The sequence below is a fragment of the Heteronotia binoei genome, chromosome 10 (genome assembly GCF_032191835.1).
Source record: "Heteronotia binoei isolate CCM8104 ecotype False Entrance Well chromosome 10, APGP_CSIRO_Hbin_v1, whole genome shotgun sequence".
Classification (NCBI taxonomy): domain Eukaryota; kingdom Metazoa; phylum Chordata; class Lepidosauria; order Squamata; family Gekkonidae; genus Heteronotia; species Heteronotia binoei.
In genome coordinates, this window is record NC_083232.1 from 56,168,841 (window position 1) to 56,196,007 (window position 27,167).

The following is a 27,167-nucleotide window of genomic DNA, read 5'->3' on the forward strand; positions in this document are numbered from 1 at the left end:
CAGCACAACATTGATTAATTTGTTTTTCCCCCAAAGGAAGCTAAACCTTTCTCTACCATGTTAGCTGCTACTCTTATTTCAGGTGGGACGCTTTACGATGTGGTAGGAGCATTTCCTTGTACTTGCACACAATGTATGGGAAATTGTGACCTTGTACAGTTTACCTCTTCCTGGTGTGTGGGCAAATACCCAGCAATACATATCTACTTCATACTGATGTACAAAGTAGTAAGGTAATTACCTCACTGCTAAAAGATAATTGGTTACCCCACAAGTAAATGAGAAATAGTACAGGACAAGCTTAGATCCTGAGAGGAACTGGGATGTGAAAATTATACAAGTTCTCATAAGCTTGAACAGATCACTTTCTTCTTAGGCCTCTGTCTCCCCCCCCCCCTCCCCCCGGCCAAATGATTCAGCAGACTATGCCCCTGGATATGCTCAGCCTTCATCAGGACATTATTTGGTTTTAATTTATGATGTATTTATGCACACATACACTTAAACCAGATCCATTCTGTATCTCAGTGACTGGATCTTGCTCTTCTTGTGATTGATATGGAAGTCAGCCACTTCAGTTCCAAGAGTGTTGCTTGAAATAGGTACTCCTGAAAGAACTGAGTGGGTGTACAAGTGACTGCCAGTTATGTGTTACCTTTTTTATAATGAATCACTGGATAATTTGAGAACCAGATAAAGATAAGGTGAAAGTTATATTTATTGAAGGAAGGTACTACTTTTGCCCATCATATGACATCCTAATAGGGGTATGGGAAATTTTCCTATGAAAACTGCAACGAGAAGACTCACAGATGCGCACTGTATCTGAGGTTTCCAGGCACCTGGTGGCATCATGGCTGCCTGCTGATGGGTTTTCTGGCACCCTTTTGTTGCTTTCAGAGTATTCTTTTCCATGAAGCCAATAACATGTTCTGGATTTCCTTGACCTCAGTGGAGCAGCAGGTGCTGCAGAAGAGCCTAGGAAGCATCTCTTCCAGAAGCCAGAACAGTCAGAACCAGCTGCTTTTACTGTGGGAGGATACTTAGTTTGCAACGTCCCAACATTTTGTGTTTGGCCTTTGTTCCCCATGGCAGCGGTTGGGTGATTAGTCCATTGCACAATGGCAACTATTTTGTGGTGGCACCTGTTTCCCAATTTCAAAAGTACCCACAGCCTCAAAAAGTGCCTTGTAGCACCCTGAACTCTAGCCTTAATTTCCACAGGCTAGAGCTCAGCTCATTAAATGCATAAAATGGCACATATATCTGACAATGAGCTCTAGTTCATTTTACTAACTGGTTAGTCTTTGAGAGAAGGGTTTGATACTGTAAATATACTAGGCTTTTCAATTAGCTTTACCACTTGATGAGGACCTGTCAGGTTTATTTTTGCTTTGCATTTTTCACTTTTTTTTCATGTTCAGTGTTCATAAGAGCCTTTGCTGTATCAAGTAACTAATCCCATCTAGTCTTAACATTCTGCTTCCAACAGTGGCTACAAGTGCCATTTGAAAGTCTAAAAGTCACAGCAGCTTCCTTTAAACTCAAGTGGTAATTTTCTAAATTTAAAGTGCTTTGTGCTTTTCTTTACCTTCTAGGTTCTCTATGTTCTGCCAGACATGTTTGAGTAACCTGCTGTATTGCAAGAAGAATAATTCCTCCATATAAGATAGGGGGTCAAAATGTAGAGGGTATGATGGCCATAATTCCCTCTGGCAACCTTCCCAGTTACATTTCACTACAGGAAGAAGTACTTGAAATACCATTGCCTGTAATACCGTACCAGGCTCTGAAGCACCTAAAGAAATCTCGAACTCTCTTGTTTCTCTAGAGCCTCATTCTCTGCTGCAAAGAAGTTCTTTGCGTTTAGTTGCAGTTGAATGAAGCAGGCTTTAGGAAATGTAGTTTGAATTACGTAGTGTTCTATAAGTTTCTAATACAAGGAAAATTGATTATAAAGGTTTATAAAATGAGACATGCTCTGTTTATACACTGTGTTTCAACTTGATTAGCCCCCAAAGCAGCTTCCAAAAAAAATTACCACTGTTTAAAGTAGGTGAGTTTTATTTTTATTTTTTTTAAGTAGATGAGGTGGGGGTTATAGATGCTAGTCTTTCTGTGCATTTTTAATTCATGCCAGTTGTTAAAACTGCTACCAGTATGCAGTTTCTGATAGTGGCAGACAGATCCACAATTATGACTTTCCTATACAAATAAAGAAGAGCCCCGTGGCACAGAGTGGTAAAGCTGCAGTACTGCAGTTGGAGCCCTCTGCTCACGACCTGAGTTCAATCCCAGCAGAAGCTGGTTCAGGTAGCTGGCTCAGGTTGATTCAGCCTTCCATCCTTCCAAGGTCAGTAAAATGAGTACCTAGCTTGCTGAGGGGAAAGTGTAGATGACTGGGGAAGGCAATGGCAAACCACCTGTAAAAAGTCTGCCATGAAAACGTGAACGCAATGTCACCCCAGAGTTGGAGACGACTGGTGCTTGCACAGGGGGACTACCTTTACCTTCTCATACAAATAAAGAAGTCCTTGTCAAGTGCTCCAACGATTTAAGAGGCTTGGCTGGCAAGTGCTAGAAATTAGAAGGAAGGTTTCTGATATTTGTCACTCTGTTTTTCAAATGGCAGCTTCTGACAATTGGTCATGGAAATGGACTTAGGAAAATAAGTTAGCCACAAATAACTTACATCAAGTGAGCACTAGTAACAGGAGGCCTGGCAGAAAATAGCATTTTCACAATATTGAGTGAATAACAATGTAGTCCTAAATTTTAATGTTTGCTGCAAACACCATTCCCTGCCCTGGGAGGGGGTCCTGGCTCAGTGACAGCACATCTACCTTGCATGCAGAAGATCCCAGGTCCAATCTCTGATATTTCTAGTTAAAGCCTTGAGCAGTAGCTCATTTAAAAACACTAATGTATAGAGAACCACTGTCTGTCAGTTGACAATAGTGACCTTAAAAGGTAAATGCTATAATTCACTATAATGCAGGTTCATCCAAAATGTTTTGCATTCTATAGTGCCCCAATACAAAATCTCAATGAGCTAAACAGCATCCACACATTTTCCTCGGTGTGTTTTAACAACAGATTATACAAAATGCTGCAAAGTGATGTGGAATGTTGCTTGTGAAAGGAAACATTTGTGACTTCCCAAAACATTCCCATTTGTCTCCCAATGAGATGGCTGTTCAGACCTCAACTACTGTGCTCCGAGCCGAGACATTAGATCTTATGCCCCTCGAGAGAGAACAGGCAGACACAGGTTATGCATGCTTCAGTCATTAAGATTCCTGGATATAAGTTAATGTTTATTATAACTATTCTTGTAAAGTGAACTATACCATCTCCCCTCTGATTTAAGACTAGACAAGACAAATGGCAAAGATCCCTGCCCTTTTCTGGGAAGTGTGCACCATGACTGCTAATTTCCCCTTCGGAGAGAAATCTCAACACACGTCCCTTCACTTTCCCTACACATTAGTTTCGAGTAGATTCCTACAATATACACCAGAGTAAAATTCTACGTTCCTTCCCTCTTGTGCAGCTACTTCCTGCTGTATAATCATACCTTGTCCGTAAGAGGAAAGTCCCCATCACTTGCGAAAGCAGGAAGTAGGTCTGTTCCTTATTATGCCCCCTCCCCATTGCCAGACACTTCCTGATCCTGACAAATATTTTGCGATTTTGCTTGACTGCACTCTCTCCATCACTTGCTGCTATCTGAGGAGCAGCAAAGGGGAACGTTGCTGTAATGAAGGGCAGGGTCACGATCCAATCCTATAATAAAACAAGAGTAATTGACAGAGAAAATTTATTCTAGTAAGTGTTGTTGAGCCAGAGCTCACCACCTACATTTCTGGTGCCCCAGACTGTTGATCTCTCAGACTAACACAGCTACCCATCTGGATTGACCCAATGATCCCACTCCTTTATGTGTTTAGTTAAGTGCAATGGGGTTTCATCCTGAAAAAGTGAGCCAATAAGATCACATATTCTATTTGTCAGGGGCCAGGGGGAGATCTGACATACAGCAAGGGGTGGAAGTTTAATGTAGACCCACGAATCTCGAGGGATAAATGGCTTCTACCTGAAATTCTGTTCATGCTGCATAACAGGATGAGAAGGATGCTGGGATGCTGCGATTTATATATTTCCTTTTTTTCAAAACGAGTTTTCAATAGAATCCTATTTCCAGAGATAGCCAAGGCAATCTGTTGCAGAATTAAACATATCCAGTGAATCGTTAAAGATTAACAAACTTTATTGCACTGTAAATTCCAGTGAGTTAGATCTTATTTCTTCAGATGCATGGAATGTGCATTCATTTTACAGACATTTTTATGACCAAATTTACGAACAGAAAGAAATGGGGGATCTTTATCAGAGAACTTTTGTAAATTATGCATACTGAGGCAATCCTATCCACTGTAAATCACAAAGGTACAAAATGGTAGGGTATCCTCTTCTGAGTTTGTTTGCTTGTATGGCTTAATGGCAGAATCAATATAGATAAGAAAATATCATATTGGAGACATCTGGAAGTTAAAGTATATAAATTTGGAGTTCACATAGAATTCATCACTAAGCAGAGTGGAAGTATGCCAAAGTCTCAGCCACATTACTTCTTTACTTCATTTATACCCCTAACTTTCTCCTAATTTCATGCTCACAACAACCCTGTAAATCAAATGGTTGCCAACCTCCAGGTAGTGACTGAAGATCTGATATTAACATAATGGATCTCCAGGCAACAGAGGTTAGTTCATCTGGAGAAAATAGTCACTTTTGGAAGGTAGACTTTATGGCATTGAAGTCCTCCTTCCTATACCCCACCCTCAGCAGGCTGCACCCCAAAATTTTCAGGTATTTCCCAACCTGGAGCTGGCAACCCTACCTGTGAGGTAGGCTAGGAGTATATGACTGGCCCTCAGTCATCTAGCAAGCTTCCAGGGCAGAGTGGGTATTTGAACCTGGGTTCCCAGTTCCCATTTCAACACTCTAACCACAACACAATGATCTGCAGTAGCGGCAGCGTTTCATTATAATCAACCAAAATATCACAAAATACTGAGCAAGCTTTCAAATTTCCCTGAACTCTTAATCCGACTTGATGTACAGTATATTATAAAAAGGCCTTGCAAGAGACCAAGTATTCCAGAAAACCCTTGGTTTCTTATATTTTCAAAGGAAAATACCCCACCCTTTTTTTCTCAGCTTTGTTCCAGTAGCTTTTGGCGCAAATGAAAATCTGTTTTGTGCCCAGTACTGCCTAAGCTAATTATGTCTGCAGCACATACTGTACTGCATATGAAGCCCTGAACTTTTCCATCATGTCCAGAAACATACACTTACTTTTGTATGGAACATCCAGTCTGATAAAGAGTTCTGGACAGGGGCTGAGGCAGGGAAAGTATGGGGACACTTGCATATGGAAGCCCTATTGCCACCAGGCTGATTAGGCAGCTGCAGCAGCAATGGGGAAACTACACGAGCCTGCCCCCATGTGGGAAACACCAGTGCAAGGCAGCTTCCGGAGTTACTTGTGAGCTGAGAAGAGATTAGAGCATGAGTACTGTTCTGAAAAAGACAAAGCCTGGGCTTTCTATGATAGGTTCTCTTGTGTGGTGTTTAGTGTCAGTCCAGGACAATGGAGATCCATGTTCAAATATTCACCAGCTCCACAGTTCTCTCTCTCTCTCTCTTTCTCTCAAATGACCTTAATGTATGGATAAGAGAGGTTGGGGTGGGATTTAAAAAATGCAATGCGATAGTCCTTTTAGAAGGTTATCCAGGAACTTTATATGACAGACTAGAGTTATTGCACAGCTAGTAGGAGAGTCAGTTAGACAAGTGAAATTAGAGCAGAGAAAAGAGAACATAAGAAAATATAAACAGCTGTTCTGAATCAATAAGATTGCCAACCAGGAAGGCTGGAACTACAACTGTAATCTGGAGCTCCTGAAATTACAATTGATCTCCAGATTACAGAGACCAAGATGACTGCTTTGGAGAGCGGGTTGTAGGACATTATACCCACTGAGCACCCTTCCCTCCCCAAATCCTGCCTTCCATAATCTCCACCCCAAAAATCTCCAGGAATTTCCCAACCAGGAGTTGGCAACCCTGTAAATCAGGCCAAAAGTCCATGTAATCCAGCATTATTTCCCACATGGTGACCAGCTAAATGCCTCCAAAAGGCTTACAAACAGGCCACTGAGGCCCAAGGCTTCCTTGTTTCTAGTCCCCAGCACTGGTATCAGTCTGCTTCAGAACATGGAAGTCCCATTTAGACATCATGGCTCATAGTGATTGATGGACCTCTCTTTCACGCATTTCTCTAACCCATGCTAAAGCCAACTAAACTAGTGGCCATCATCATATACCACAGCGACAAATTCCCTAATTCAATCACCTGTGTCAGAAGAATGTGGAAAGAGATACTTTTGTCCCCTCTTCCTGGGAAAAGTCCAGAAATCATGCAGTAGCAAGTTATCTGTGTGAGTTGCAGGGCTTTTTTGAGCAGGAATGCACAGGAACACCGTTCTGGCTGGGTTGGCAACAGGGGGTGTGGCCTAATGTACAAATGTGTTCCTGCTGGGCTTTTTTCTGATGAGTTGCATGGTGGTTGCTGCTTGGCCTGGTTTGAGCAGAAATAGAATCCTACCCAGCCAGTTTTCTTGACAGCACACAACCCAGTTGCACTATCTGTGGCTTAGCATGGTGTGCTACCCCCAAAAAGCCATGCTTACATTACCCACATGTATTATTGAACAATATAATAACCAACCAACTTTCTTTGGTCTTTGTAAGACCACAGAGGCTTGGCTTGGCTTTAGCAATCATTTCTACATGCCCATGAGAAAAAGATAACCTTCCTTATTTGTGGGAGGAGGACACCCACAAAAACTGAGCAACAATCTCAGGCTCACCTTTTCTTCTTTGTCTCAAGCCAGTTTCCCTCACTATATGATTGCAATAAATGTTAAAATTCAAAACATGCAAAAGTTGATGCTCAATATAAACATCAGCAGAGTAAACAAAAGTGCCATCTTTTTCTACATTTTCATGCTCACGCTTGATTTGTTTCCCAGCCTGTTTTAGTTTGCAACATAAGACCTAACAACTGAGCACTCTGAAAATGTTTAATCAGAAAATGTGCCATCCAAGGGCTCCATTTCAAGAGAAAATCCTTACCGGTCCTCTGGAGCAATTTGACCTTGTATGTGTGAAAGGAAAGGAGGTCAGGAAAGCAGTTTACAGAGGGGAGTTAATTTGTTTTGAGTGAATCTTGTTGAGTGGCCAAGTGATTATTATTAAGTCATTGTCTTGTTGATTTCATGGTAACTTAGGGTTGCCAAGTCCGACTCAGGAATTATCTGGGGACTTTGGAGGTGAAGCCAGTAGACTTTTGGGGTCCAATCTTCTTGAAACTTGGGGGGTGTTTTGAGGAGGGGCACCAGATGCTATGCTGAAAATTTGGTGCATCTACCTAAAAAAATGCCTCCCCAAGCCCCTGATACTCACAGATTGATCCTCCATTATACCCTATGGGAACCATTATAACCTGTGTCCCCCAGCAGACATTTCCCCTCCCCACACACACACTTTCTGATGACCCTGAAGTGGGGAGAGGGCATCCAAACTAGGGAATCCCCTGCCCCCAACTGGGGATTGGCAACCCTATGTAATTGTCGAGATGACCAGGTTAGAGAACAACAGACGTTGTGTACTCATTACTTTGCTAATAAGGATGCCTCTTTGCTGGTTGTTTGTTACCAGTTCTTTATCAACAATAGAATATGGTATTATTGATCTTGCTTTCGTAAGACTTATTTCTATGCTTGTAAAATGAGCCTCCTCCTTTAATTAGGAAGTATAGTTTATTTAGATATTTTTAATTTTTGTGTACTTTGGAACCTTGAATGTATATTGATATTTGTATTTTTCATTGTTTATTTCATTTTAATAAATGTTCTTCATTTTAAGAAGGCAGCAGTTGTTTGCTATGTACCTTGAATCCTAAAAAAATAACTCACAGTACTGGTATAGCTAGCACAGTATATTGCCAGAAACTCTTGGTCTGGAGCAATGTTTCCTCTAAGCTGCAGAGTCTTGTGAGCAAAAATTCTAATTTGTGAGCTACTGCTATTAAAGGTGTGAGCTACAGTATAAATTAGTGTGTTCTGGGGTCATCCTTCCTGAGCAAAGACAAAAATGTATGAGCTGGAGGCTAAAAATCTGTGAGCTAGCTACACCAACACAGTTTAGAGGAAATACTGGTCTGGAGTTGGTGATATTCTGTGAGGGAGCAAAGTTTTTGATCACAGCATATATCTGCAAGTTTCTTATCCCTGGTTTGAGTAGAAGGTCTTAAAGGGGTGTGTACCATATTCACCAGTAAGATCATATCCCTTTTGCCTCACAAACCCTAATTTTCTTCTGCCATTTCAAGGCATTCTTACAGATGAAGATTCTAAATGCCATGCCAGGTTCTGCCATGCACCCCCAGTTTAGGTTCCAGCTCATGCTTCATACCGATCCCTTTTAAAACACAGGCATGCTGGCACTTACAAGTATAATTATTACACTGTGTAATTAATTGCATATTCATATACCTATTCATTATAGTTATATCCCACTCTGTTCCACTGGCTTGGGTCAGCTGATAGCAATTTCATCAAAGTCAAGTGTTCCCAAAAGATTCATGAGATAAGAATGTTTATGCGTGCCTCAAATTACCCTTGATTAATTGGTTCCCTATATTTAATTTGAGGACTACTATTGAAGACTGTTTGTGTCATTGAATCCTTGTTAAAATGCACCTCATACTCTGAAGAGTCATTCTAGGCCCTGGAGGATATCAAATCTGTTGAACCTCCTGCACACTTTCACTCCTTCCCAGATGGTTGTCTGCCTACATGAGCTATAAAAGAATTTAACCCTGCCCCTGATCACCCTTTTAATTGATACACAGACTCCCTTTCCCACTGCTGGAATCATTCATATCACCCTTTGTTGGTGTACAATGAGCCAGCATGGCGCAGCACTTAAAGCATTACATGAGGATCTGGGAGATAAAGCCTCACTGTCATTGAAGTTTGCTGGATGACCTTGGGTCAGTCACACACTAATAGCCCAACCTACCCCACAGGATTGTCATGTGGACAAAATGGAGGAGTGGAAAACAATTCAAGCTGCTTTGGATCCCCTAAGGGAGATGGGTGGGATGTACATTGAGTAAAAGATAATCAAAATGTTCTCAGGACGTGTCTTAATAGATTTTGTTTTCAAGCTGAAGACAAAGGACACAATAGGGGAGTGTTGCAAACTTCCTAGACATTCATTAACAAAGATCTGTGATGTAAAAGCAAGAATGCAGATCCCCCACTATCAGTAGCCTGAACAATGCACACTGTTCTTTTGTTTAAACTTATATTGAAGCTGTAAGATATGCAGTGCCGGATTAAATCCTGTGGAGCCCCCAAGGCAGTTGAAATCGTGGGGGCTCACTCATAAATTATCTCAGAGTCTGAGCACCCACCCTGCCACCCACGACCTCCCCCTGCAGCCTGCAGGCACCTTCTTAAAAGCCCCTTTCACTAAACTGTGGGGGAGAGGTAGAGAGGCAAACTTGGCGACCATACCAGCAGCAGCCACATCAGGCAAGAGCAGATCAGTTGCTGGCTATGCATGCAGGCTGGGAGGGCTGCAAGCAGGGAGAAAACCGTCACCCCAGAGTCGAAAATGACTACTGCTTGCACAGGGGATTACCTTTACCTTTACAGGGAACATGCAAGTGAAACTGTGCTCTGGGATCTACAGGCAGGGTGGAACTCAAATCAGATTGCTTGCTGTTCATAATTGCAATGCATCACCATAAACATGGATGAAAACAGACTAGATTCTGCACTGGTTTGCCTCTCTTCTTCCCCCACCACAGCTCTTCCATATAATAATGCCCTTCTCATTCTTTCTGGCAATTAATTCCCTCTATCTCTTGTATTGGAGATAAAGAAGATTAAAATTAGCATTGCTGTCAATTCCATTGTGCAGTTATATCCTTCCTTTTTTCCATCCATGGCTATGTGAGAAACACAGCACTCTTACATATTTTTCCACACACCCAAACTACTGTACTATTGAGGAGGCAATTTATTCATTTCCAGGTTTTAAAATAGCATTTGGACATCAAGGAAGAATGCATGCTCAAATGAAAGATTTGTTTTAATGGTATTTATGATTTTGTCATATGGTTGCAATAGTCAGCAAATCTAATAGCTGCGTTTCATGCTTTGACTTCTATATGCTGGGAAATGGATGTGAATGTGTGGAAAATCTTATTGCAGTGGTACAATTGAGTGTGGCAAACAAGACTGGGAAATGGCACCCTGATCTCAGAAGCAAAGCAGGGCTGACTTTGGTTAGTGCTTGGATGGGAGACCTCCTTGAAATACCAAGTCAGGAGGACAGGGGCAGGCTTTATTCAGCCACCTCTCTGGATATCCTCCAGTAGGGGTCGGTCAGTCACATGAGGTTGACATAGCTTCAAGGTGCAGACTCTCACACACACATTAAAGGAAAAAAAAAACAAGAAACCAAAAATAAATGCCCTGGGAAACAGCATAAAAATAAATGAAGCATGAAACATGAGTGACATTTTGGATACATATAACTTCTTGCAGCCTAAAGAATCATGTGTGCCCAAAAACCTGCATCCCATTTTTGAAACACTTTAAAGAAGATGCAGTTGTTCTTGAGCAGTGCATCTTACAAAATAAGAATATTATAGTGAATAGGGTTGCCAGCTCCAGATTGGAAAATACCTACAAATTTTGGGGATGGAACCTAAGAAGGGCAGAGTTGGGTGGGGAGGGACTTAAATGAGGTGTAATGACATAGACACCTCCCCAAAGCAGCTGTTTTCTCCAGGTGAACTGATCTCTGTCGCCTGAAATCAATAGCAGGAGATCTTCAGCCACCACCTGGAAGCTGGCAATCCTAGAAGTTAATCAGCCAGAGTTTGGGTACTACAGAAGAAAATACACAAACATACAAGGATAAATAAGACAACACCTTCAGCCAAACAAAACACCTGGTGGAAAGTTCAAGAGGAAAAGAAGAGGAAAAACGTCATGCCAGTTCATGATATCCACCCACTTATGCCAAGGTATTCAGTTCCATAGATTTATTATTAAATGATAGAGCAGACAATTAGGTGAAAGACCGGCCATACCAGTAGGCTTTCAAGCAAGGCTTTTTTGGTCAAAAAAGCCTAGCAGGAACTTATTTGCATATTAGGCCAAATCCCCTGATGTCACCATTGTTTCACATAGGGCTTTTTAAACGAAAAAGCCCAGCAGGAATCATTTGTATATTAGGCCACATCCCTGATGCCAAGCCAGCCGGAACTGCGTTCCCATTTCAAAAATACTGCTAGCCCAGGTTACTTTGCTTGCCACCACTGATGGCACAGTTATCGGGGAACAAGAAGGGGCCACCAAATAAATCTGGGTGATGCATCCAACAAGGGGGGCTTTGTTTATGCTGGATAAAAACTTGTTACTCTTTTATTTCTGGGTAATGAGAAAATTCGGAGCTCTTAGTCTTGGTTTTATTAATCAGAGCTCTGTCTTGGTTTTATTAATCAGAGCTCTTAGTCTCGGTTTTATTAATCATTGGTATAAAAAAATTGCTAGGGAGATCTATTTGCGGTTTAGGGTGGTTTCTTTATGCTGGTTGAACTGGTTTTGTTGGCAAATTACTGGTGATATGATCAATAATTTTGTCTTATTTCATTGCTCTTTAATTTTTATAATCCAGTTTTGTTGACTTGTTTGTTGTACACATTATACTAACCTGATTTGCATTGTCCAAGGCGAGCTGTATATGAAATAAATTTGTTCCTTTGATTTTGATGGGGAAGTTAGAGAATAATCTGAAGCACGTCTATTAAATGGGGCTGAGTCCTAGGAAAGTGTTCTTAAAATTGCACTGTAAAGCACCTTGCAAATTTATGTCTCTTGTGCTGAAATCAATGTAGATTCTAACCATGTGGTTGGATCATACCTATCTCAAGTAGTTTCACATGTGTAAAGGAAAATAATAAAATGCCAGGCTCACACCTTCTTTTGAAAATGGTTTATTATTCAGCAGTTAGAACAGCAAACTACAGTAGTCTCCGTCTGGGAGCATAATGAAAACACTATTCTACTGCCTGCATAATTTTGGTCCCTGGCTGGGAGAGGCAACCAAGCAGCATGCAAAGAGCTCCAAAAAGATCTTCACAAACTGTGTGAATAGACACAAAATGTATTTCGTACCCTTTCATCTTAAACACAATTTTTAAAAACCCCTAAGAAAAATTGTATAAATGAATCATAAGAGTAAATCCTAATTATAAACCAGAAAGCAACTTTCCACCAAAGTGGAAACCAGAAACAGCAGCATTAAGAATAAGCAAGAATGAAAGGAGCAATAATTCCATGTTAGTCCATCTTAACAAAGTGAGTTCGTTAGAGACTATAAGTGAGTTCCTTAAAGACCCTTCCAGAATGCAGTTATAAAAAGACAAAATCTAACCCAGAGAAGAGCAGTATGAAGCATAAGAAAATATACCGTAGTCTGATTACAACAGAAGAACCAATTGATATCGCTAAAGAGTGGGTCCTGCTGTACTATTCATCAGAAAACTCAAGTTCTGTTTAAACCAGGAAGTATTTTATTTCTTGATGAGTTTTGATACAGTGTTGAGTTGCAATCTCTTTTTGAAGTTTTTTTTTTTTTAAATAGAAGAATATGGCTTTTAGATCTGCAACAGTATGCCTAGGAAGATTTAAATGTTCCCCTGGTTTATTTACTTTTCATTACCCTTTAAATAGCCCTGTATCAGGAATCATGATTTTGAAAGAGCCTCCCTGCCTGTGGTTGTGCAATGTTGTGTTTGATACTACAAATGAGAAATTACAATCAGATACAGGCAATCAAAGTTGACTCATAGGGAGTACTCATGTTGGACACAAGGTGACAATGGCTCTATTCTTTGACTTCTTGAGGACTCATCAAAATTCAGGGCCATGATTAACTATCAGGGGTTGCAGGACAATATGCTATCTCCAGTGAGATCCAGGAATCTGTTTTACAATGCAGACTTCTAATTATAGGAGAAACCAGGACTATCACTCATCTTCTGGCCTTTTAGAACAGACACTAATCAGATCTACTCATGAGATTAGTTATCTCACTCAGTTCCACCCTTGCCTTTCCTCTCTCCAGTTTGGTGTAATGGGGTGTTTGTTGTGGGGGAGGAAGGTAAAGGAGACTGTGAGCTGCTCTGAGACTGAGATTCAGAGTGAAGGGTGGGATATAAATCCATCATCATCATCTTTTTTCTTCTTCCTTGCCCATTACCTTTTTTGAACACTTCTAATCCACCAATGGGAGCTACTGTTTGTAACCTGGCACTCATTGTTCAAACCAAAACATCTTCAGTGACCTGAAGCCTCTCCTGAATAAGAATATTTTTCTTCCACAGGCACTGGCAGGGGGAGGTATTTCCTAATTTACAGACAGCATCCCAAACAATACTTCAAACCACCATGAACAGACCACCAAGAAAAAGCAGAAAGCCCAGAACCAAATCATCCAATAGACCTAGATGCCAGTTTTGTCCCCATGTACACTCAGACAATACCATCCTGAGAACATCAGCTATTCTATCCTGGGCTCATCTACTTGCTCATCATTCAATCTGATTTTTATATATATAACTATTGTTTGCTTGTATGCTCAGGTGTGTTATGGTTATAGTTGGTTATTTTTATGAATATTCATCAGATGTCAATGTTATTGTATTTTGATCCAGGTGGGCAGCTGTGTTGGTCTGAAGCAGCAGAACAAAGCAGAGTCAAGTAGCACCTTCAAAACCAACAAAGTTTTACTCAGAATGTAAGCTTTCGTGTGCTCTAAGCACACTTCATCAGACAGTGCACGAAAGCTTACACTCTGAATAAAACTTTGTTGGTCTTAAAGGTGCTATTTGACTCTGCTTTGTTCTATTGTATTGTTCTATTGTTAAAATAGAAATTACAAATTCAAAATACTTGCTACTAGTTCAGCAAGACCCACCCATTAGTTGGGTTTTTTAAAAAAATCATGTTATATTCATATTATTGGTTTTAAAAGAAATGGGTGTGCCACAGCATCTGATTGCACATCAAAACAATCTGTACACTGGACAAGAGGCTACTGTTAGGACAGAAGGGAGACTGCAACCAAGAAATCAGGTGACTGAGACTGGGAAGGACAGCCATGAAGGAACTGGAAAAGATTCTTAAGTATAAGGATGTGTCACCGATGACCAAGATCAAGATAATTTATACCATTACTATTTATGGGTGTGAAAGTTCTACAGTGAAGAAAGCTGATAGGAAGACAGTGGATCAATTTGAAATGTAGTGTTGCAGGAGAGTTTTACAGATACTGTGAAATGCCAAAAAGACCAATAAGTGGGTTCTGGATCAAATCAAGCCTGAACTCTCCCTAGAAGCTAAAATGACTAGACTGGGGCCATGCACTTTGAACACATTATAAGACGACAACAGTCACTGGAAAAGACAATAATGCTAAGAAAAGTTGAAGGCAGAAGGAAAAGAGAAAGACCCAACATGAATTCAAGGAAGCCACGGCCCTCATTTTGCAAGACCTGAACAAAGCTGTTAACGACAAGACATTTTTGAGGACAATAATTTGTAGGGTCATCATAATTCAAAAGTGATGTGATGACAATCCTTTTATTAATGCTCCATACTGCACATTCCTGGATTAAATTTAGGTAACATCCACACAGCCTCCTCTGCTGTGGAAATATCAGTAAGCAGGATACTGCCTCTGCTACAATTTCTCCCTCGTTTCTATCATTTTAGTCATCAAGTTCACCTAAAATAACCATCCATTTCATATGTGTTTGAAGAAGAGAGATCTGACTCATGAAAGCTTAAACTGGAATAAACCGTATTAAGTCTTTAAGATGACACTTGATTTCTGTTTCTCAAAGGAATAATGTACAGTTCAAGTTAGCCTTTAGTGGCATAAAAATATATCAGAACAAACGAGTAAAAAAATGAAAAATGAAATGATCACGTGCAACAGTTCCGTGTAAGTAAGTGTAAAGCAGGGTATATTGAAGTAAATTATTCTAACCACATGTACAGTGATGGTGTCTAAATAAGCAGCAATTCTGGGGCCTTAGTGCATAGCTGAATGAAAATACCAACTCTGTGTGTGGCAGCAGCCAAAATGGCTTAATTTTATGCAAGCCAGTATTAAAAAGTAGTCTGAAAATATTATAATGTCTTAATATATACAATCAATCTATGGTGTAGCTGCGTTTTAATGCATCTGGCAGCAAATTCCACATTTTAATCACTCATTGTATAAAGATTTACTTTTGTCTGTGCTATATACTCCCCATCAGCTTCACTGGATGCCCTCAAGCCCTAGTATTTTGGGAAAGGAAGAAAAAGTTCTCCTTGTCAACTCTCTCCACTCCATGCATAATTTTACAAACCTCTATCATGCCCCCCCTGCTTAGTCTCTCTTTTCTAAACTGCAAAGCCCCAGGCTCTTTCAGCTTTTCCTCCTACTGAGAGATAGAGCTGAGTATCATCTGCATATTCTTGGCAGCTCAGCCAAAATCTCTGGATGACCTCTCCAGTTGTCTTTACATAATTGTTGAAAACATGTGGGACAAAATAGAACCTTGGAGAATCCCAGAGGCCAAGGGGCAGTGCAAAGTTCCCCAGCACCGCACTCTGAAACCTACCCTTGAGGTTGGACCAGAATCACCACAAAACAGTGCCTCCCAATCTCAAAAGGTGATCCTTGATTGATGGCATCAAAAGCTGTCAAGAGGTCCAGAAAAAATAACAGAATCACACTCCTCTTGTCCATTTCCCAGCACATATCATCTCCCAGGGCAAAGAAGGTTGTTTCCATTCCATAACTAGACAGGAATGGATCTAAACAATTGTTTCATTCAGGAATTTTTGAAGTTGGGCAGCCACTGCTCATTCAGTCACCTTGCTCAAGAATGGTAATTTCAGAATGGATTATGTGGAGGAAGCCTCATTAGAAATTCCTCATTCAGACTCCTGCCAAGGACAAAGATCCAGACAAAGTGGCTAGGAAAGAAATAAATTTATTTTACTATAGTAATGGTCCTCAGCAATAAAGCAATGAAAAAACTATGAGAAAAGTAATACAAGCACTTAAATACATAACAAATATTCAGTGGTTCTGCCTCCAATCTAATAACCCTGTCCTATTAATTATAATTATTGCAAGCACCTGCAGAATGATGCGTTAATTTCTTACGCGGCTATGCCCCTTTCCCAAGTTAGCACATTATGTCTTTTTCTAAAATTTCTGCATGGCCTTCAGTTCTCAGCTATTTATCTCCTGAGAAGAAAATTCCTGAAACTTGGAAGAATACACAAGTCTATTGTTCTTTGTTTGCCATTCTATCATGAGACTAATTTATTTATTTATTTAGGCAATTTATATTCCACCTTTTTCCAAAAACAGGCTCAGGGCAGATAACAGCATTCTAAAAACAGTATAAAACAACAGTTAAAACCCAATCAATACAAACAACACAACTTGTTCTAGCAAGTACACTCACATGTAAAGGTTGCCTATCTCCACACAAGAGATTCTCAGTTTTTAATTTAATTTTTGTCCTTCACAATTATATTTACCTCTTTTGGTCCAGAATAGGTTTCTTTAGTGGATACACCACTACCAGCTTCAATCACTAGCAGCAATCACTCTGTCTCTCAGAGAGGAATTTACTGTCTCCAGGACACAGTCCCCCAGCCGCCTCCCTGGCAGATTTAAGTAGCCAGAGCTGCAGTCACACATACTAATCCATTTTCAATCCACTTTCAAATGGGATTTTACTGTGTGAACAGGCAAAATCCCGTTGGAAAGTGCATTGAAAGTGGATTATTTAGTGTGTGTGACTGCAGCCCAGGAGAGGCAACAGTTGTTCAAATAGGTGGTAGGCCTCAAACTTCCTAGAATCCTGACCACATCCTCAGACTGCACAAGCTGAAAGGCATCCCACTCAGCTGCACAAATTAGCACCCTGGGACCATCCAATGCTATTGCTGTCTATGTAAGGTCAAAGTCAGAATGGATATGAGAGATTTCATCTGCAAGTGTTTAGCAAATTACAGTGGGCTAGAGCTGTCTACCTCCTCCCATTGGCCAGAGCCAAATAAGCTCTCTGACCACACTGTGCAGATGCAATGGTGCAAGGTAAATATTCCTTCTTTGCTGCCATCACTTCTACAGGGTAGGCTTTTAAATCTGCTCTAACCCAAGCTTTATTGGATTTGTCTGGACTTTCTCTGCTACCACTCTAGCTGTCCCCCCGTCTTCCACTATAGCGGAATGAAGTATCCTATATTTTAATATTTTCCCCCAAAGCAGGGAATTCCCAGGAATCATCATCCCACTTTGTGAACTGTCATTCCAGTCTCAGAGCACTTATGCTATTCCCAGCAATCATCAGTCCACTCTAGGAGCTGGCTCAAAGCAGCTTTCTCCAAGTTTGATCTGCATTCCAGTGGGCAGCCATGTTTGTCTTAAGCAGCAGTTCAAAGTTGGGAGTCCAGTGGCATCTGTCAAGATCAACAAAATTTTATTCAAGGTATAAGCTTTTGTGTGCATGCTTATACCCAGAATAAAGCGTAATTGGTCTTAAAGGTGCCCTTGGACTCCAGCTTTGTTCTGCATTTTCACTGGGACTTTTCACTACTTAATTGTCTTTAAATAGAGCCCATATGGTTGGTATTTGGCTCCGTGGTCCTTCATGCCTATTTATTGTTCTCAATGGACATTCTCGTAATTCGTTTTAGTGCACCCCCTCACTAGGCAATCAAAAACAAAGTGGACCCCACCCCCCACTCAAATACTTCACCTTCTCATCCCATCTTTCCTCTGAGGAGCTCAGATCAACATATATAGTTCCCACCTCTTCCATTTTATCCTCACTGAGCCCTGAGAGTGAGACTGACTGATTCATGGGCCCAAGAGAGAACCACTATGCCATGCTAATATCCAAAATGAACATTCAATTTAGGAATGAGTACACTGCTTCCACACCTCAATTAATGAGGGACGGCTATGGGTCAACATCAGCACCTCCAAATCCAGAAGCAATATATCTCCGAATGCCAGCTGCTGGACAACACGGACAGAAAGGGCCTCCGGCCTTCAGACTCTGCTTGTGGACTTCCCGGAAACATACGCTTGGTTGAGATCTGTGGAAAGCAGCACGCACAGATAAACAGACCTTTGCCCGATCCAGCAAGGCCGGCTGCTTTTCTCACGCCCTCTAGAGGGGAAAAAAACCCCAACCTCCGCCCTCCCCGCCCCCGCTTCCCTCCGATAAGCCCGCAGCTCTTTCAGTCTCCTCCTTCGGCTCTTCCCCTGGCGGGTTCCCGCAATTCCTCTTCTCGGCTGCGTGCTCAATGACTGAGCCCTCGCGGCTCCTCCTCCCTTGGATGGTCACATGGATGCGAGTCCCAGCCCAGGCCGGTGTTGAAGAGCCCCTGCTGCCGCCGTGGCTGCTGCTTTTGATTTCTGGGGACCTGGGGTTACTGCTGCGGACGAGGCGTCTCGAGAGCTCTGGCCGAAGCGACGAAGACTAGCCGGGTAAGAGCTGCGGGCATCCGCTGTGGCTGGCGGGGAGCGAAAAAGAGCCGTCCGGCGTCTGCCTCCTCCCCCGGTGGCTCAGTTTCTATGGGGATGGCGTATCACCGGCAGTTTTTTGTGCGGCGTCCCCCGCCCTCGTGGAGTTGATCGCCGCTGTCTCCGCGGTCTTACGCACATGGTCCCCGGCGACCACACTTTCGTTGCCTGTGGAGAAGAAAACCTCCTTCCCTGCGTTGGAATTGGCGCCCTATCACTCAGGTGTTTCGGCGGGGAAGAGCTCATTTTACCCGCCCTAAAGGAACATTGGTTGAAAAAGGGAAGTGAGATAGTGATCTATATATACATGCGCACGTGTGTGTTTCTAGTCTGAAAGGCATCTATGAGTCTAATTCCAAGCGCTGGTTTTGGCTTTTTCGCCCGGGCGTTGTTCAAAGGTGTTGGCTGTGCCCAAGGGGAACTCCTTCATAGCACTGAATATTGGTTATAATTCCTTTTTTTGGCGTGGAAGTTCTCACTGAAATGTCATTGTGATTCAGCCATCGGGATTACGGCTTTATTGTGAAGGCAAATGCACAAGAGCAGATTTAAGCCTGGCTGCTGGTTAGTTGATTCGCCCAGAGGTACATCGTTCCCATAGCTTTGTGTGTGAGTATGGTTTGGCTCGTTCACTTCTGCCATGAACTCAGTAGGTGACTGTGAGGAGGTCACGCTGCTCTAACTCCAGCCCCTCATTGCTGTAAGTCGATGTGATGGACTGCATTTTTTGAAAGCTTAAAGGTGCTGTACAACAGATGAAGGATTGTGAAGGGTTAATGCTTAAAAGAAAGTCCTGAGTGACAGGCTGTTGTAAGAGATTTGATTGGTTAGCATCTGTTGAACAGAGACAGACTGAGCAGTATGCTGAGGAGAATTCTGTCAGATTTCAATCCTAGCTGAGAAGAGATGAGTATTATTGTTGTTGTTGATTTATTAGGTCGCCTTTTCCTGTAGGCAGGGCTCACTCAGGGTGCCTTACAATAAATAATTCAAGCATTAAGATAGTTCAGTGTTAAAATACCTATGGCATAAGAACAAATTAAACAGTCCACTTCCCAATATGGTGGAAGAAATTTCGTTTCCACAGGCCACGTGGGGCGGGCAGGGGTACTGACAGTTTTGGAATTCACCCCTGACAGAGAGCGGTTTAATGCAGACAGGATAACTGAGGGAAAGTTGGCAAGGACAAGTGGGTAGTTAGGCAGAGACTCCCATTTAGATCAAAGAAAGAGGATAGATCTTCTAGTGAGAGGAGAATTTCCCTACCCAGTCAAACTGGAGAGTGCAGAGATCCCTGGTCTGTTGTGGCCAGAAACTGTCTTTATAGACCTTAAGAGTCGGTTAAAACTCAATACAAGTACTGGTGTTTCATGAGAAGGGACTTGGATACTAAAAAGAGTGTAACCAGCCTTCTGGAAACCAAAAGAGTTAGAGAATACTCAAAGGTATACTGGAGGGTTTGGGAAAACACTGGAACAAAAAGCTTCTCAACATAAAGATTTAAGTAACTGTTAATAGCTTAGGAAACTATTTAGCCTGAAACATAAGAACTAAAGTCAGTGCTTGTACTGATTTGACCTCAGAAATTTTACTCCTGATTTCACCTGACCTTTCCCCCCCTATGTTGAATAAAATATTTTGTGAATTTGGAATATAAAAATTTCTAGTCATAGAAATTAAAGAGGGCTTGCATTCCTTCCCTCAGTTTCTTGGGCAGAGCAAACAGCCAAAATATTATACTACAGCCAGAATTCTTCAGGAAAGAAGAAAACAGACAACTAGGGCAGTTCAGTCACAAAAGGGAAAGAAAAACTGAAGGAAAATTGTGCCTCTGAGGGAGGGAACTGTATGGGCATCATAGTGGATAATGATATTAATCTACTTTACAGATTTTTGTAAGGATTACAAGGAAATGCATGGAGAGTGGTTTGAACAGTTGAAAGTGCTTATAAATCCTTGTACACAAAAGTATTATGTGATAGCTGTAGCTATTGAATTTGCTGTATAATTCACACATCGTTCAGAATGCTGATGTGATACATGATGAATCCGTTATTTTATTTTAAACAGATAATATGCTATTAGTTTAAAAAGGGGATGTTCTTATAAATGAATTCCATTTCTGATTTTTAGAAAAATATGAAGGAAAAATCAGATCTTTAATATAAAAAAAATACAAGGAAAATAAGGATATCTGGAGTAAGGAATATAGGGATAGGCATGAACTGGTGAAAAGGGTGGTTTTGTTTCATGGTTCATTTAATTTCATGAACCAAACAAAAATAAACCAACACCAGCCAACAAAAACCACAAATCCCCTAACAGATCTTAGTTTGGGAATTTGTGGTTTGTTATGACTGGGGAGGAGAGAGGAGGCATTTAAATGCCAACCCCCTCCCTTCTCCAGGCCAAGAACTCCTCATTATATCCTATGGGCCAATAGAATACAATGGAGAGCTCAGACCACAATGGAGAATAATAATAAATTTATTTTTATATCCCGCCCTCCCCTGCCGAAGGCAGGCTCAGGGCGGTTCACAGGACATGGTGTTTACCATGATTACAATAAAATAAAATCATTACTATAAAAACAAATTAAAATATAGTTGAGTTACAATCATAAATTAAGTTAAAAGTTAGATAAAACAGTTAAACCATTATAAATTATTAATTAAGGTGCTACAATTCAGAATATGTAAAGGATGGCTAGATGTCAATTAACCGGGTTCCATCTTAAAAGCGAGCTGAAAGAGGGCGGTTTTGCAAGCCCTGCAAAACTGATTCAGGTCTCGCAGGGCTCGCACCTCCTCTGGTAGTTGATTCCACCATTGGGGAGCCATTGTTGAAAAGGCTTGCTCCCTTGTTGTTTTCAATCTAGCCCCCCTTGGCCCAGGGATTTTTAGAAGATTTTGGGAACTAGATCTCAGTGCTCTCTGAAGAACATATGGAGAGAGATGGTCCCTAAGGTAGGCAGGTCCTCGGCCATATAGGGCTTTAAAGGTAATAACCAGCACCTTATAACAAACTCGGTACACAACCGGCAGCCAGTGCAGCTCCCGCAGCCTAGGCCGCACGTGTTCCCACCGAGGTAGTCCCACTAACAGCCTGGCCGCTGCGTTCTGCACTAACTGCAGTTTCCGCGTACGGTATAAGGGCAGCCCCATGTAGAGGGCGTTACAGTAGTCCAGCCTCGAGGTGACCGTTGCGTGGATCACAGTTGCCAGGTTGCTACGTTCCAAAAAGGGGGCCAACTGCCTTGCCCTCCTAAGGTGGAAAAAGGCGGATTTAGCAGTGGCAGCTATCTGGGCCTCCATTGTCAAGGAAGGCTCCAGTAGCACTCCCAAGCTCTTGACCCTGCGCACTGGTATCAGTGACGCACTGTCAAAGGTTGGTAGGGAGATCTCCCCTCCTGGCCCGCCGCGACCTACGCAAAGGACCTCAGTCTTCGCTGGATTCAGCTTTAGCCCACTCAGCCTGAGCCAACCCGCCACGGCTTGCAGCGCCCAGTCCAGATTTATAGGGACATCGTCAGTCCGGCCGTCCATCAATAGATAGAGCTGGGTGTCATCAGCGTACTGGTGGCAATCCAGCCCATACTCCTGGGCAATCTGGGCAAGGGAGAGCTGTGGTGCGATGCAAGAGAAGGGGTTTAAAGTCCCTAGGATACAATGGAGAGATCTCTCCCTGATCTTTCTTCCCTCCCCCAGCCAGCCTTGGCAGGCTGGCTGGGGAAGTGAATAAAGATTGCGGAGATCTCTCCCCAAACCTGGGCTCTTCAGGGGTGCCTGCCCAGTTGAAACGCAGCTGATCCTGCAGGGGTGGGGGGACACCTCTCCTCACGGGCTCAGCTTGGCTTCTTCATGCACCCTGCAACCACTTTGTGCCTGGGGAAGCCAAGTGGGCAGGAACTATTCCTGAACCTTCCAAACCTCTCATGGAGGTTCAGGAAGTTCTGAGACAGTTTGTGGGAGGCATGCTTTGGAACCAAACCACAAAACAGCCTGATTTGTGCCTGAATCACGGTTTGTAGTTTGATTTGTGCCCAACCCTAGTAAGGAACACATCAGGGTGCCTTATACCAAATCAGGCCTTGGCTCACCTGGCAGAGTACTGTCTGCTGTAACTGGTAATGGCTCTCCCTGGTCTCTAGCAGAGAAGAATTTTGCCCAGAAGTGGAATATCTTTCCTTTAACTGGAGAGACCTTTTTCATGTAAAGCATGTGCCTTCTTATGAAAAACAGAGAGCCAAGCTAAATCCAAGCATCAGAGTGAATAAATAATAATGCTTCTATCCAATGTGAATAAACATTTAACAACGATTTACGTATTTAAATCTAGACAGAGGGTAGTTGAGGAATGGAAACATCATGAGAAAAGAGCTGGGGATATTAGAATTACATGCTGATTCAACCTGTTTTTGTAAATTTATGCATCTGTGTGAGAGAATAAATGAATACAAAAATGGAATAAACCGGTGGGGAATTATCTCATCTTGCTTGGGTACTTAATAGGCTGCAAATATTGCATCAAAACTATTTCAAAGGCAGGCTCCGGCAAGAAACTGTTGAGTTGGAATTGATATGTGGAGTTGCTATATTAGTGTCCAGCAGCACCTTAGGGACCAACAAGATTTTTGGGGCATGAGCTTTCAAGAATCAAAGCTCACTGTTATGGGTCTTCACATCCTTGAGCCTGCCTGGGATTCAGGAAGAAGGAGTTGCTGCCATCAGAAAAGTATTTACTTAGATGAATACTAATAGAACACAACAGTTAGTGCAGAGCATTGGTGCATAGCATGCAACCCGCATGTTATTTCATTGTGTCTCAGGGGCCTGTGATGGGATGCAGTGGAGATACTTCCTGTGGTAGAGGAATCAGAATGCTACCCATTTGCCCAAAGAACAGTGGAGATCTGCTGTTCTGACCTTCTCTCAAACAATTATAGGGCATAATGGAGGCATGTGACATCAAGGGATGGCCACTTAGGTCCATTAACTATGGTCCTTGTAACTGTCTTCAGTTATGGGGAGGGGCCATGGTTCAGTGGTAGAGTATCTGCTTTGCATACAGAAGGTCCTAGCATCTCTGGTTAAAATGACCAGACAGTAGGCAATATGAACAATCTCTGCCTGAGACCCTTGAGAGCCACTGCCAATCTGAATAGACAATACTGACCTTGATGGACCAGTGGTCTGACTTGGAATAAGGCAGCACCAGGTGCTCAGGTGAGTTGTGTTCCTCTTGGCAAATGCCTTGAAAACCCCACAGGGTTACCATAAGTCAGCCACAGACTTTCCACCAGCAGATTAACTTGATTTGAATAAACATGCATAGAAGCATATGTGCTTCGATTTAAGCTATCTTTGCTTTCATTGCTTCCAGAACCCGTGGTATTTTGATGTATCTGATTTTGTAAGCTTCTGTTTCTCCAACCTGTCTTTTAAGAGTAGCATCACAGATTTTTCTGGCTTTATCACGTGCTATATATAGTAGGCTGATACCGGTAAGAATCATTGCTTTGAGTTACTCAAAAGTTTGGAAGATGTGAAACGGTCTTGAGCACAGTGAAGTAGCTGGCAGCAGACAGATGACAGAGCCTCATGTGAAAAGAGATTTCTAATGTCTGTGCAATGCATTAAGTAGGTATTACTTCCTCTTTCTCTTTAAGGTCATTTACAGGAAATATTTTGCATGTTACAATGCAGCAGCATGCATTGTATATGCTGTCTACATTTTGCAATAGCAAAGTAATTCTATAACAGCAAAAGGAGTGTAACCAGGAAGAACTAGGTCTCAGACGTCCCAGTTTATTTAAAAGATTTATGCATTGTCTTCCAACTTCAGATCTCTATTTTAAGCTAAAATTTGACACATTTGAAAATAATCGGAAATAAAATAAAAGTAGTAGTCTGAACCAACACTTGACAATGTCCAGTAGGATGTCTCCAGTAATTGTGAGTTACATGGAGGAAAAAAGTTTCTAAATGCATATGAAATTCCTTCTAGTGTCCCAGTGGCATCTGAAGATAATTGCTACTCAAGTTAAATTCTAAGGTCCTTGTGGAATGTTGGGTTAGTATCCTTGAGGCCCAGGTCTAGTATACTTGTGGCCATGGAAATTTGCTGGATGACCTTGGGCCAGATACACACTCTCAGCCTCATCTACCTAGAGGATAAATGGAGGAGAGATTGATGTAAGCTGCTTTGGGTCACCACTGGGGGCAAAAGGCAAGGTATAAATAAAGTAAATAAATAATAATAAATGTACTGTTCTGCTTCTCTGAATATGACAAGGTCCAGGCGGCTGTGTGTTCCCAGAATAAAGACTCTCGTTTAACCTGTTTGCTTTTTCTTTTATTACTGTTGCCTCTCAAACAAATGTTTATATTTTTCTGTGCGGTTTGTGTGCCTGTGGGAAAAGGGCTCAGTTCAGTTCAATTTTATTATGGCTCTGGTACAGCAGGGTTCCTATGTTGCCACTTCCTGAGACAAACCATGTTGCTGTTTGGATTTGACTTCAATCCTCCATCTCTAAATTGAGAATAATGGATGTCCAATCTTCCAGTGTGACTGTGAGGGGGAACATGATAAAAGAAGAGATTGGATTTATACCCCACCCTTTGCTAGCCAAAGGAGTCGCAGAGCAGCTTACAAATTTTCTTTCCCCTCCCCTCTCCACAAATAAACACCCTGTGAGGTAGGTGGGGCTGAGAGAGCTCTCCCAGAACTTCTCTTGAGCAGAACAACTTTGAGAGAACTTGTGGCTGACTCAAGGTCACTTCAGCAGGTGTATGTGGAGGAGTAAGGAATCAAACCCAGTTCTCCCAGATAAGAGTCTGCACACTTAACCACTATGCCAAACCGGAAGACATTTTCCTGTTTGAAAATACAGTAGGAAGAAAATCTAATGACAAGTTATGGTCTTGGAGCTGTTCTGCTCATTGCTGTGAATAATTTCTGACAGTATGCTTGGGTTGACTTGAGGTGAAAATGAGCTCATGGGAGTAGTCTACTCTTGTGAGCAGAGTAGCATAGGAGCCACAGTCTCTCACAAGCAGGCGGGCAGTCTTAGCCAATGGACAACAGGGGCAGCTGCCCTGGGTCTGATGCTTGGGAGGGAGCTGCCTATCAAATGGGAGGGGCAGAGCAGGCTCTTGTCATCACTTGTCCTTGCTCTATCTGAGTCTTAGACTGCTGGCTTCTAGCTACAATAATGGTTCCCACCCACATTGCATGGAGTGAGGGCACCACTTGTTTGGCCATGACAAGGGTTGCCTGCTGTGGTGGTGGCTCAGTGATTCTGTGGCCCCATCCTGGACTTTTGCCCAGGATTCCGGGGTCACTAAGATCATTCCTGCTCACAAGATGGCAACTGTCTTGAAGTATAACCAGAAGTGGTAGCTTTTCTTTTCATGGAAAGGGAACCACAATTTTTCATGTGTTCCTGCATGAGACTGCTGACTGAACAGATTGTCAGGTGAGCAGGATTCCCCCCACCCCACCCCCTTGGTCTGTTACAGGTTGTGTAATCCCAACAATACTCTCCTTAGGGATGAACACAAACCTGCCCATGATCCTAATTCTATGGCTAAAATCACCTGGGTCATGGTTTGTGAACCGAGGTCTGAGCAATCTTGCCTCAGTGACCCACACTCCTCCTCATGGTTTTCAGAGGTTCTTATGGTGGGGTGTGTCAGTGTCATCTGCAGCACACATGCTGGTGCTGATCAGTTACAAGCATCAAATTAATGAGGGGGGATGGACTTCTGCAGCCCTGGAAACACCAATAGTGGCGCTCCAAAGCTGAACAGACAGTGCTGGCTGCCAATAAGAGAGCTCCCATTCGCCTCTATGGGAGCAAAATGATATATATACCTCCAGATCTCACACAGCCGGTCCACCATGCATTAGTTAGAGGCAGAGACAGAGAAGGAAGGGAACTGGTTGTGATTCCCCAGAGAGCACTTTCCAGGGGGCACCTGCTTTGGGGGGCTGTAACTCGCCCCCGCCCCCAATCCAATCCTCACTAAACCTGGAAGGTAGGTAGAGAAGAATCAGCTGGGGACTTTCTGCAAGTTTGGCATCTCAGCCTTGCAGTGGGGGCATTCTACACATCACAAATCCCATGAAACAAACTGGTTTGGTAAGCAAGAAGGTCTGTGAAGGTTCATGGTTTGTGTGGCGCCACGAACTGCGAACTGAAACAAACCTCCATTTTCCTGGTTCATGCCCATTTCTATTTCTGCTAGCAAGCCCCATTGAATAGAACTGTATAGGATTCTGGATAGAACTGCTTAGGATTGTATTCAGTGTGTATTATGTAAAATAGTTTGATGAGATTCTTGTCACAAACTTTGCTCCTGCTTGGAAAGTGTTTCACTACTGCTATGCCTTTTTCTTGTTTT

The 27,167-nt window shown here is 42.3% G+C and overlaps 1 protein-coding gene across 1 annotated transcript in view; it reads left to right on the forward strand.

The window, feature by feature from the left end:
* The first annotated feature begins 18,453 nt into the window (after positions 1 to 18,453).
* Positions 18,454 to 27,167, forward strand: part of SNX10 (sorting nexin 10) — a 51,428-nt gene continuing 42,714 nt past the window's right edge. Inside the window, exon 1 of the mRNA XM_060248677.1 lies at positions 18,454 to 18,726. The gene's annotated coding sequence lies outside the window, so the exon portion shown is untranslated. The remainder of the gene's footprint in view (positions 18,727 to 27,167) is intronic.